This window comes from Myotis brandtii, unplaced genomic scaffold (assembly GCF_000412655.1).
Source record: "Myotis brandtii unplaced genomic scaffold, ASM41265v1 scaffold393, whole genome shotgun sequence".
NCBI lineage: Eukaryota > Metazoa > Chordata > Mammalia > Chiroptera > Vespertilionidae > Myotis > Myotis brandtii.
The window spans coordinates 992366-1002155 of record NW_005365070.1 but is presented as its reverse complement, the minus strand read 5'-3'; positions in this window follow the sequence as shown (position 1 = coordinate 1002155).

The window sequence follows — 9790 nt, the reverse complement described above, 5'->3', positions numbered from 1 at the left end:
GCATGGATGGAGTGTTTGTGTGAACTAATATAAATTCAAAGTAAACATCATTACATAAAAGGGTACGGTTTTTTTTAGTTTTTTTTTTTTTAGTTTTATTCATTTCAAATGGGCCGGATCTGGCCCGCGGGCCATAGTTTGCCCACGGCTGGACTAGGATTTCAAGGGTAAGGTTTGATAGGATTATTTAGGTTATATCACTAGGCATTATTAACCAAATAATTTACCCAAATAGATGGTCTTTAATTCTTAAGTCATTCAGATTCTGAGTAATAAATTAAGAGAATAAGGTTCGTTATGGGCAGTAAGAAGGAAAAAGTGCGTCAGAAGTTTGGCAAAGAACAGAGTCTTAAAACCAGCTGCTGAGCCAGTAGTGCTTTCCAGTGAATTGTTAAGATGCTATTATTATGTTAAGATGTTCTCTGCTTTCCTATAAAGGTTTCTGATAGTATTTTCTGTTGGCCATTAAGACAGAGCAAGGCAAATCAGATAGCAATTGTGACTTGAATGCTCAGTGCTGTAAAACTATTATGTGAATCTATTTCAATTTAGGTATGGGAGATGATATGGTACCTCAGTGTTGTTTGCATCATTAAAACTCAGGAGGGAAAATGAAAAGAAAGTGAAAAAGGGAAGTGGAAAAAATTAATTTGGGCTATGAGACCAATGACACTCCCACCCGGTCAGCCCCACCTATAGTTCAAGAATTAAATGTTGTCACGAGAAGTCTAAATGAGTCACTACTTTTGAATCTCTGGAAGGTTTTAATCACTTGCCCACATGTAGGAAACATAGCCCCTGGAACGGACCCTAATTCTGTCTACTAGAAAACAGAAATGAGGATAAGAAGTTCTTGGAGTTTATCCAGCAGAGTTTAGTTACTAAAATAACAAATATCCTCATTACCCCAACTCTCTCCTCCACCCTAGCACAACTCCTTGGACTCTGGGACTTTGTGTTCATTCTCATCCCTGGAATGTTGCCTTTCCTTTCATTTAATGAATAGACTGGAAAGGAAGAGACTGTAATTAGGTAGGAGACTCTGCATTTAGGTAAGTACCTAGGTAGGAGCTTTGGGTTCTAGTCTTGGCTCAGAAACTTAAAACCTCTCTGACCTGAGTGTTCTTATCTGACAAACTTGGCTGTGAGGCTAAGGATCTTTTATGTCTCATCCACACCAAGAATTCTTAAGTTCTTGCATTTACCAACCTCAGAGAAGTTCACTGGCATGCAGATGGAGGTGAGATTTATTTACATTCAGAAAGGATCATTGACCTGGCTCCTGAATTTTCACATGAGATTAATCTTACTTTTTGCTTATCTCAAGTCTGAGTCTGTTTTATATCAGCACTAGAAAATAATAGCTCTCTACCCAGGAAACGAGATAACTACTAGGTAATAAAAGGGTTTCTGGAAACCGCCCCCCCTCCTCCCCATGTACAAGTATGATATAGAGTGTAACGGGAGTATTCACAGCTGGTGTTTTCCGAGCAACCCCTGTACTTTGGGCACTGAGTTCACTCATGTCCCCCAGGCTCATGAGCTCCAGAGGAAGCTTGTTCCTGCTTCAAGTCAGGACTCACAAATGACTTTTTTTTTTCATTTAAGGAGAAAAACACAACTCAACCTTTGCATCCACCTGGAGCATCTGCTTCACCATCCCTGTTTTCTCCTTTGCTGCTGCTAATGACAATATGATGTTTTATGTAATTAATGTATGCACTCTTGTTTACAAATGCCTGATTAAAAATAAGAAAATATTAGCCCTCTATATTTTTCTATGCATATTTTAAGAAGATGTGAGCCCATACTACATTCATGGTTAATGCTTTACTTTCTTAACATATCCATGTTATGGGCCTCTTACAGTGACCATATATTCTGAACCAAGTACTGTACACACATTAATGGAGATGCTTTCAATTGGAGGTGTCAGAAAGAAAGGCAATTCAAAGTAGCTTTTAAGCAAGAAAGAAAATGTATGGCATGTTACTGAGAAATCATGTGATGGCACTTAATTTCACATATAGTATTCTCTTTCATTCTATTTCACAGCTCAACTTTCTCTAGTTTTCTGAGTCTTGGCTCTTCTCTGACACAAAAATGCCCTTTCTATTTGGCAAGAGGAGGCAGTTACCGGTGCTCCCCTTTGTCCACATTGTAAGAAGAGATGCTTAGACTCAGGGTGATCTGATATTTCCCATATGGTTCTCATATGCATTCCCTGCACCAATCTTGGTGGACCGGGGTTATGGGTTACCATGATTGGCAAGCAGTGCTCTGATTGCCTGTCTACTGACAAATCAGTAATAGTTCATTACATCCTATTCCTGGTCTGCTCAGCTGAAATGCACAGGGCAGTCTCCCTGCTTTTCCTGGAAATTTTTGTATAAATAACCTCTGGGCTAGAATCACGTACTCTCTTTCCAACTTAAAATTATCCAAAGACAATCAAGTCAAAGTTCCCAGTGATATCTGTGGAGGGACTTCTTTCCCAAATCGTGAAATTCATTTTGTGATGTCTTTAACAGGAATCAACATCATTTTCCCCCCATATTTTTTGTAGTTGCAGACACATTCACTCCTTTTTCTTCACTTTAAAGTGAGCTCTTCAAGTGCTTCTGAAGCATAAACATTTAGACCTACTGTGTTCAATCGGTCACACATATGGCATCAGCTGCCACTTGTGATAATGAAAGTCATCTGCATTCCCTCCCATGTGTGTTATCTGAGCTCTCTAAGTACATAACCAATTGTCTAGTGCAGCGGTTCTCAACTTGTGGGTCGCGACCCCTTTGGGAGTCGAACGACCCTTTCACAGGGTCGCCTAAGACCATCGGAAAACACATATATAATTACATATTGTTTTTGTGATTAATCACTATGCTTTAATTATGTTAAATTTGTAAAAATGAAAATACATCCTGCATATCAGATATTTACATTATGATTCATAACAGTAGCAAAATTACAGTTATGAAGTAGCAACGAAAATAATTTTATGGTTGGGGGTCACCACAACATGAGGAACTGTATTAAAGGGTCGCGGCATTAGGAAGGTTGAGAACCACTGCTCTAGTGCAATCTCTCTTGAACTCAAACTCCGTCTTCATAGCATTTTTTTTTTCATCCTCCATCTCTGAGACCACACCTTGGTCCATCCTAGTGAGTTATAGCACCAAACTCTTCATCCAAAGGGGATATTAACTGCTCTTGCAACTTGTTCCATGCTTTCCCACTGCCTAACCCTTGTTAATGCTGATTACTCATTTCTACAATTTCATCTATTTTTACCACTCTATCATTGACTCAAAATCCCATCTATTTCATACTAAAAGCAAACTTGAATGTAAAATAGAGACAAGCTATATCAGGAAACCATTTACTGGAAATAACTCTAGTGGCTTAAATAAGCAGGAGTTTAATTATTTCATTTTTAACATAACACTATATCTTGGGCTGTCAAAATTTCTATTTAAAGCTTCTTCCTAACATGAATATGGACCTAGTGATTAAACCTAAATATCATTTAGGCATGTTTGATTATATGTAACAAAAAGTTTTGCTGTATACGATCCCAGTTATAAAGTCACATCATAAAAAAGTGTGTTGGTAGTAAATTCACTTCTTGTGTAAGTAGCTTCAGATCATTAAGGATCCATGCTCTTATGATCTGTCATTTTATTCTGCCATCTTTTTAAAAAAATATATTTTATTGATTTTTTACAGAGAGGAAGGGAGAGGGAGAGGGATACAGAGTTAGAAACATCGATTTCTGCTAGACATTTTCTATAAGCTTTCAGTCCTTTTCCTGAATAATCAGAGTTAAATTACGTCTGGCAATAGGATCTGGGTCTATGACTTTGACCACTTCTAAGACACATGTCTTAAGAGCTTATTAAGAGCTATATTTTCCTCAATACAAATTTCTTTGAGCTAATTCAGGGGTGGGCAAACTTTTTGACTCGAGGGCCACAATGGGTTCTTAAACTGGACCGGAGGGCCGGAACAAAAGCATGGATGGAGTGTTTGTGTGAACTAATATAAATTCAAAGTAAACATCATTACATAAAAGGGTACGGTCTTTTTTTTTTTTTTAGTTTTATTCATTTCAAACGGGCCGGATCCGGCCCGCGGGCCGTAGTTTGCCCACGGCTGAGTTAGGGCTTATTCTGCCATCTTGAACTTTTAGCTTTCTAATCGACTAATCTAAAACAACTTTTCCTCTTTCAACCTTTGGACTTAAACCTCAGGGTATTCAATATCCAGTGGTCCTGGGCTTCTGACTGCAAGTAACAAAGCAGAACTACATTAGCTTAGATAAATATGATGGTTACTGCAGTGGCTAAATAACATCTTCAAGGAACCATGTTCTTAAGAAATCTTCCCACTGTTCAATTCTTGCTTCTATTTCATATTCATACTTGTCTCCTGGAACTAATAAAGCTTTATTGCAGTGTTCATCTTCATATTGTTGTCTCATGAGCTAGGAAGGCTTCCTTATTCCAGCTGTCATATTTGTAGTCAAATGGTGAAAAGGGAAAGAGTGACTGTTGACTGGCAAAACAGATCTTATCAGGCATCTCTCTTCGTTATCAGGTTCACAAACTCAGTAGACTCCTGCTGCTATCTATTGACAGCTGTGTCAAACGTCCTCCACACTCTGGAAGTGCAGATGGAAAGGGAAATGTTGTGGATGCGAGTTGGGTTAGCCAACCTACCGTATGAGCCACATAGAATTAGATATCACAATAGAATTTCCAGAACTGGCAAGGTATTTAACTATGCCTATAACCACCATATTTATAGATCTAAGCTGTCCAATATGGTAGCTAATAGCTACTTGCAGCTATTGAAATTAAATTAAATGCAATTAAAATTTTGGTCCTCAGTCTCATTAGCTGTATTCAAGTGTTCAGTAGCCACATGTGGCTACCATATTAGACAGCACAGATATAGTACATTTCTATCTCTGCAGCAAGTTCTATTGCACAATGCTGTACTAGATGAAATAGGTTCAGTGAAGGGAAGAGGGTTAGTTCCCAGTTCTCAGAGTTGTCTAGTAGGGAAGCAGTCACCAGACACCTTGTCTTTTAATGTTAAGTAGAAGAGCATGGCTTTCTATGTATTTCTATCTTTCTCTTAATATTTCTTCTCATTTTCTTTTAGCCTGACCTGAGGACAATCCCATTGATTTTAGAGAGAGGGGGAGAGAGAGAGAGAGAGAAGAGAGAGAGAGAGAGAGAGAGAGAGAAGAGAACATCAGTTGGTAGCCTTCCATGCGTGCCCTGACAGGGAATCAAACCCGAGACTTAGGTATGTTCCCTGACCAGGAATTGAATCTGCAACCTTTCGGTGTACCGGAAGACTCTCCAACCAACTGAATCACACTGGTCAGGGCTTGCTTCTCATCTTCAAATAATTATACCTATATTTTGTTGTTCGTCTAGTACAGTGGTCAGCAAACTCATTAGTCAACAGAGCCAAATATCAACAGTATGTACTTCTTCAAAATAGACTCGCCCAGGCCGAAAACTGACTTCTGCGCATGGGCCACGAAGTTTCAATTGCACTGTACGCGCGCCCGCACGTGGTATTTTGTGGAAGAGCCACACTCAAGGGGCCAAAGAGCCACATGTGGTTCACGAGCCGCAGTTTGCCGACCATGGGTCACAGCTGTGGGCAAACTACGGCCCACGGGCCGGATCCGGCCCATTTGAAATGAATAAAACTAAAAAAAAAAAAAAGACCGTACCCTTTTATGTAATAATGTTTACTTTGAATTTATATTAGTTCACACAAACACTCCATCCATGCTTTTGTTCCAGCCCTCCGGTCAAGTTTAAGAACCCATTGTGGCCCTCGAGTCAAAAAGTTTGCCCACCCCTGTTTCTAGTATATCTGACTGGCAGAAAATGCTGACATGGGTAACCCAAGGTGTTTTTATTCATAATACATTAACATTTAACATTACAGTATGGCAAGGGCCTAAATGACCATCAGTTGGCAAGAATTGTGGTGACATTGAAGGAACACATTTTAACTTTAATTCTGCTTTACTTTCTGTGATGGCTAAAAGGCATTGCCTCTTTCAGAAGCTAGATGGTAAAATCGCTTGCTTCTGAGGCTTAAATGAGTGAATGAGGAATTGCTAAAGGCACACAATGTTGCATGCCCTCTAAAAAATGTTTTAGAAAGGCTAGGGTGGAAGAGAAAAGTGCAGAAGCAAGATGTTGTAAAAGTAACAAAGGGGAGATAGGCTATGATCACCTAGATTCTAGGTAATAGCTATGTATATATGGAAACACCTGGTTTAAACATATGTAAATAGCCTTGGGTAAGATGGGAGCTGGGGACAAAAGAAAAGGCATTAGTTACAAAAATATGGAATATTTGAAGTAATTAAGAAATAAGAGTAGCCATGCATTTGAATTTCTTTTTCTTTGTTGTTATCATTTATTTAACTGGGCTATTCTACACATTATAAATGGAATATGTCAAACTGATTGTTATATTATCTATTTAAAAGTATATGAGCACATTATCTGTTTTATCGCTGTCATTCCTGATTTCTTTTTTTTAATATATTGTTATTGATTTCAGAGAGAGGAAAGGAGAAGGAAAAAGATAAACAATGAAGAGAATCATTGATCAGCTGCCTCCTGCAACCTCATCCCCACCCCCACCCCCCACTGGGGATTGAACCGCAACCTAGACATGTGCCCTGACTGGGAATCAAACTGCAACCTCCTGGTTCATAGGTTGATGCTCAACTGCTGAGCCATACTGGCCGGGCTATCATTCTTGATTTCTTAATATAAATTAAGTTGGTTTGCCTATGCTGTCTCAATTAATCATCATTAATGACCGTGTGGCTATAGCCAGAGATGAAAGTATCTCAGAGGAGTAAACGTCTCCTTCTGGTAGCTGCCATCATCTCTAACCCCCTTTTTATAATGAAACAAAAAAAAAACAACAAAAAACCGTAGCACTGAAAATCAATTACTTGGCAGCAAACCACTGTAGTGCATTAGTTAGGACATGCCTAGTATTCTTGAGCACAGCCTCATTTTTTCCATACCAAAGAAATTCTACTTTTCCCATAACTCATTCTGCTGGTTCATTCAGCTTCTGTTCATGTTTTTCCAGCCCTCAGCAAGGAAGTAAATAGCCAGCATAAGCATCTATAAGTTGAGAACTTATTGGTTCCTTCTAGATATGTGCTTTGTTTGTTTTCACATATCCAGAAGACATAAATGGAAATCCCCATTGTGCCTTAGAAAAATTCCACCTAGAATCTGAGTTCAGGGCTTAGCCATTAGGATGTGTGCTTTGACAGTATGTATATTGTCATTTCTCCATGGGCTTATTTTCTTCATTTGAAAACGAGGAGCTTGGACAAGTATTTTGTGGCACAAATTTCATGATTCTCTATGGGAAATATCCCTCTCCCTCAGTGTTTGGAAATTGCTAAATATGTCATCCCTCAGCATAAATGAAAAAAATGCACTGGAAATTACTGAAAACAGCTGCAGTAGAAAATGCCTAATACAACTCATAGTCTCTGTCAGTGAGAAAATTGCAAGTTCCCAAGGAAATTCTCATGAATTCTGACCTTTGTCAGGAGACACTCAGTAAATCAATGTATTATTGATGGACCTGCTGTCATGAATCTATTTTTCTTTCCTTCTCTATACTTATATTGTGTCTGACATGCCCGGCTGATGCCTGCACAGTTACCCTACAGCTTCTCAGAGAAGCAAGCATAGTAGGTGGGTCCCCAAATTCCACAGGTGTTTAGCTTATTGAGCACAAACAAGTAGACTCTAAGGAAAAGAAAGCAGCAATTCCACTGTCGTGTTGGCTTTAAATTAGCCCCTGCACTAGGGTGTGTGGGCCCTGTTACATGTGCTCTCGTGTGTCCAGTCAAAGGCATGGAAAAGTGAAAAATGCATAAAAGTATAATTATGAAATAGGGACATAAAAACAATCAAATCCAAATCCCTTTCAGTGGCTTCAAATTCAACCTCAAAGTAAGAACTCTTTTTTACAATTACCTTATGCCTGCCGAATCCAAACCAACCCATTACTTCACCCCATGAATTCATTATTTGATTTAATATTCATAGAATGGGCATGTGGAATACTGGCTCCCCAAAATATCACTGGGACAACATGTTGCCAAGAAAAAGCTTTCTGAGTTTACAGCTTACCACTGGAAGGGAGAACTCCATATCAACAGAATCTAATAGTTTTAGGAGAGGATGGGGAAGCCTGGGATATTGAGATTTCGAGGATTTCCCAGTGGGAAGTGGGGACTTGATTAGGATTGGTTAAGATCATGAGATGAAATGGGTTTGAACAAGTAGGCATGGCAGGACAGAGATTTGGAGGCAAGAAGTTCAAAAGTCTAAGGGTATAAACTGTCAGTGGATGCTTTCTATTGAAGAGTTACTGGAATAAACAGTAAAACTATTTGCAACTTGGATATTGGTGGGCAAGGGTCTTTGCAAATGGTAAAGTCATACTGATGACAATGGAGGAATAGTAGACGCATGTTGAAGTAGACAGTAAGCGCCCTGGCCGGTGTGGCTCAGTGGATGGAGCGTCAGCCTGCGAACTGAAGGGTCCCAGGTTCAGTTCCGGCCAGGGGCGTGTACCTTGGTTGTGGGCGCATCCCCAGTGGGGGGTGTGCAGGAGGCAGCTGAATCGATGTTTCGCTCATTGATGTTTCTAACTCTCTATCCCTCTCCCTTCCTCTCTGTAAAAAAACATCAATAAAATATATAAAAAAGTAGACAGTAAGCTGTGTAGGGTATATGATTTTGGTTCTCAGTACCTATGTACTGGTTTGCCTATGCTGTCTCAATTAATCATCATTAATGACCTTGTGGCTATAGCCAGAGATGAAATGTGTCCTGCTGCTCTTCAGGTGCTATGTATTTTAAATTTCACAGAGATGAGAAACAAGAATTGAGGGGAGAGGGATAGCACTAGGCTGGGAGAATGATGAAGAACTTCATGAAGGAGGTAACATTTGAGATAGGCCCTGGTCATTGGTATTAAGTTTAGAGCAGCGGTTCTCAACCTGTGGGTCGCGACCCCTTTGGGAGTCGAACGACCCTTTCACGGGTCGCCTAAGACCATCGGAAAACACATATATAATTACATATTGTTTTTGTGATTAATCACTATGCTTTAATTATGTTCAATTTGTAACAATGAAAATACATCCTGCATATCAGATATTTACATTACGATTCATAACAGTAGCAAAATTACAGTTATGAAGTAGCAACGAAAATAATTTTATGGTTGGGGAAACCATAAAATGGTTCCACAACATGAGGAACTGTATTAAAGGGTTGCGGCATTAGGAAAGTTGAGAACCACTGGTTTAGAGAGTCTAAATGGTAACCTAGTATTTCTTTTTAAAGACTACTTGGCTAGTCATTGCTTCCTTTCTTCTTTGAGTGTTCATTCAAGGCAAGTGAAGACTCCCATTTTGCCATAGTTCCTGGAGGGAAAATGGAAGCAGGGTCCTTGGATGAGGTTCAGCACATATTTTTTAAGGTTCCTGGGCCCTCTGAAGCAAAGTGGCATGTTTCCTTGTCTATGCTTTTTTCTAAATGTAGCTCAAAACTTGAGACAGAGCTTTTTAGATCCCTGCCTTCTTTACTTTGCTATGGCCTCTATTAGCAGCACCACATAAAAGTCTCCAAAATATCAGCAGGGGGAGCAGAGGCGTGTGGTGGTTTGTTCGACTCTGAGGGACTCTGTTGAAGGATGC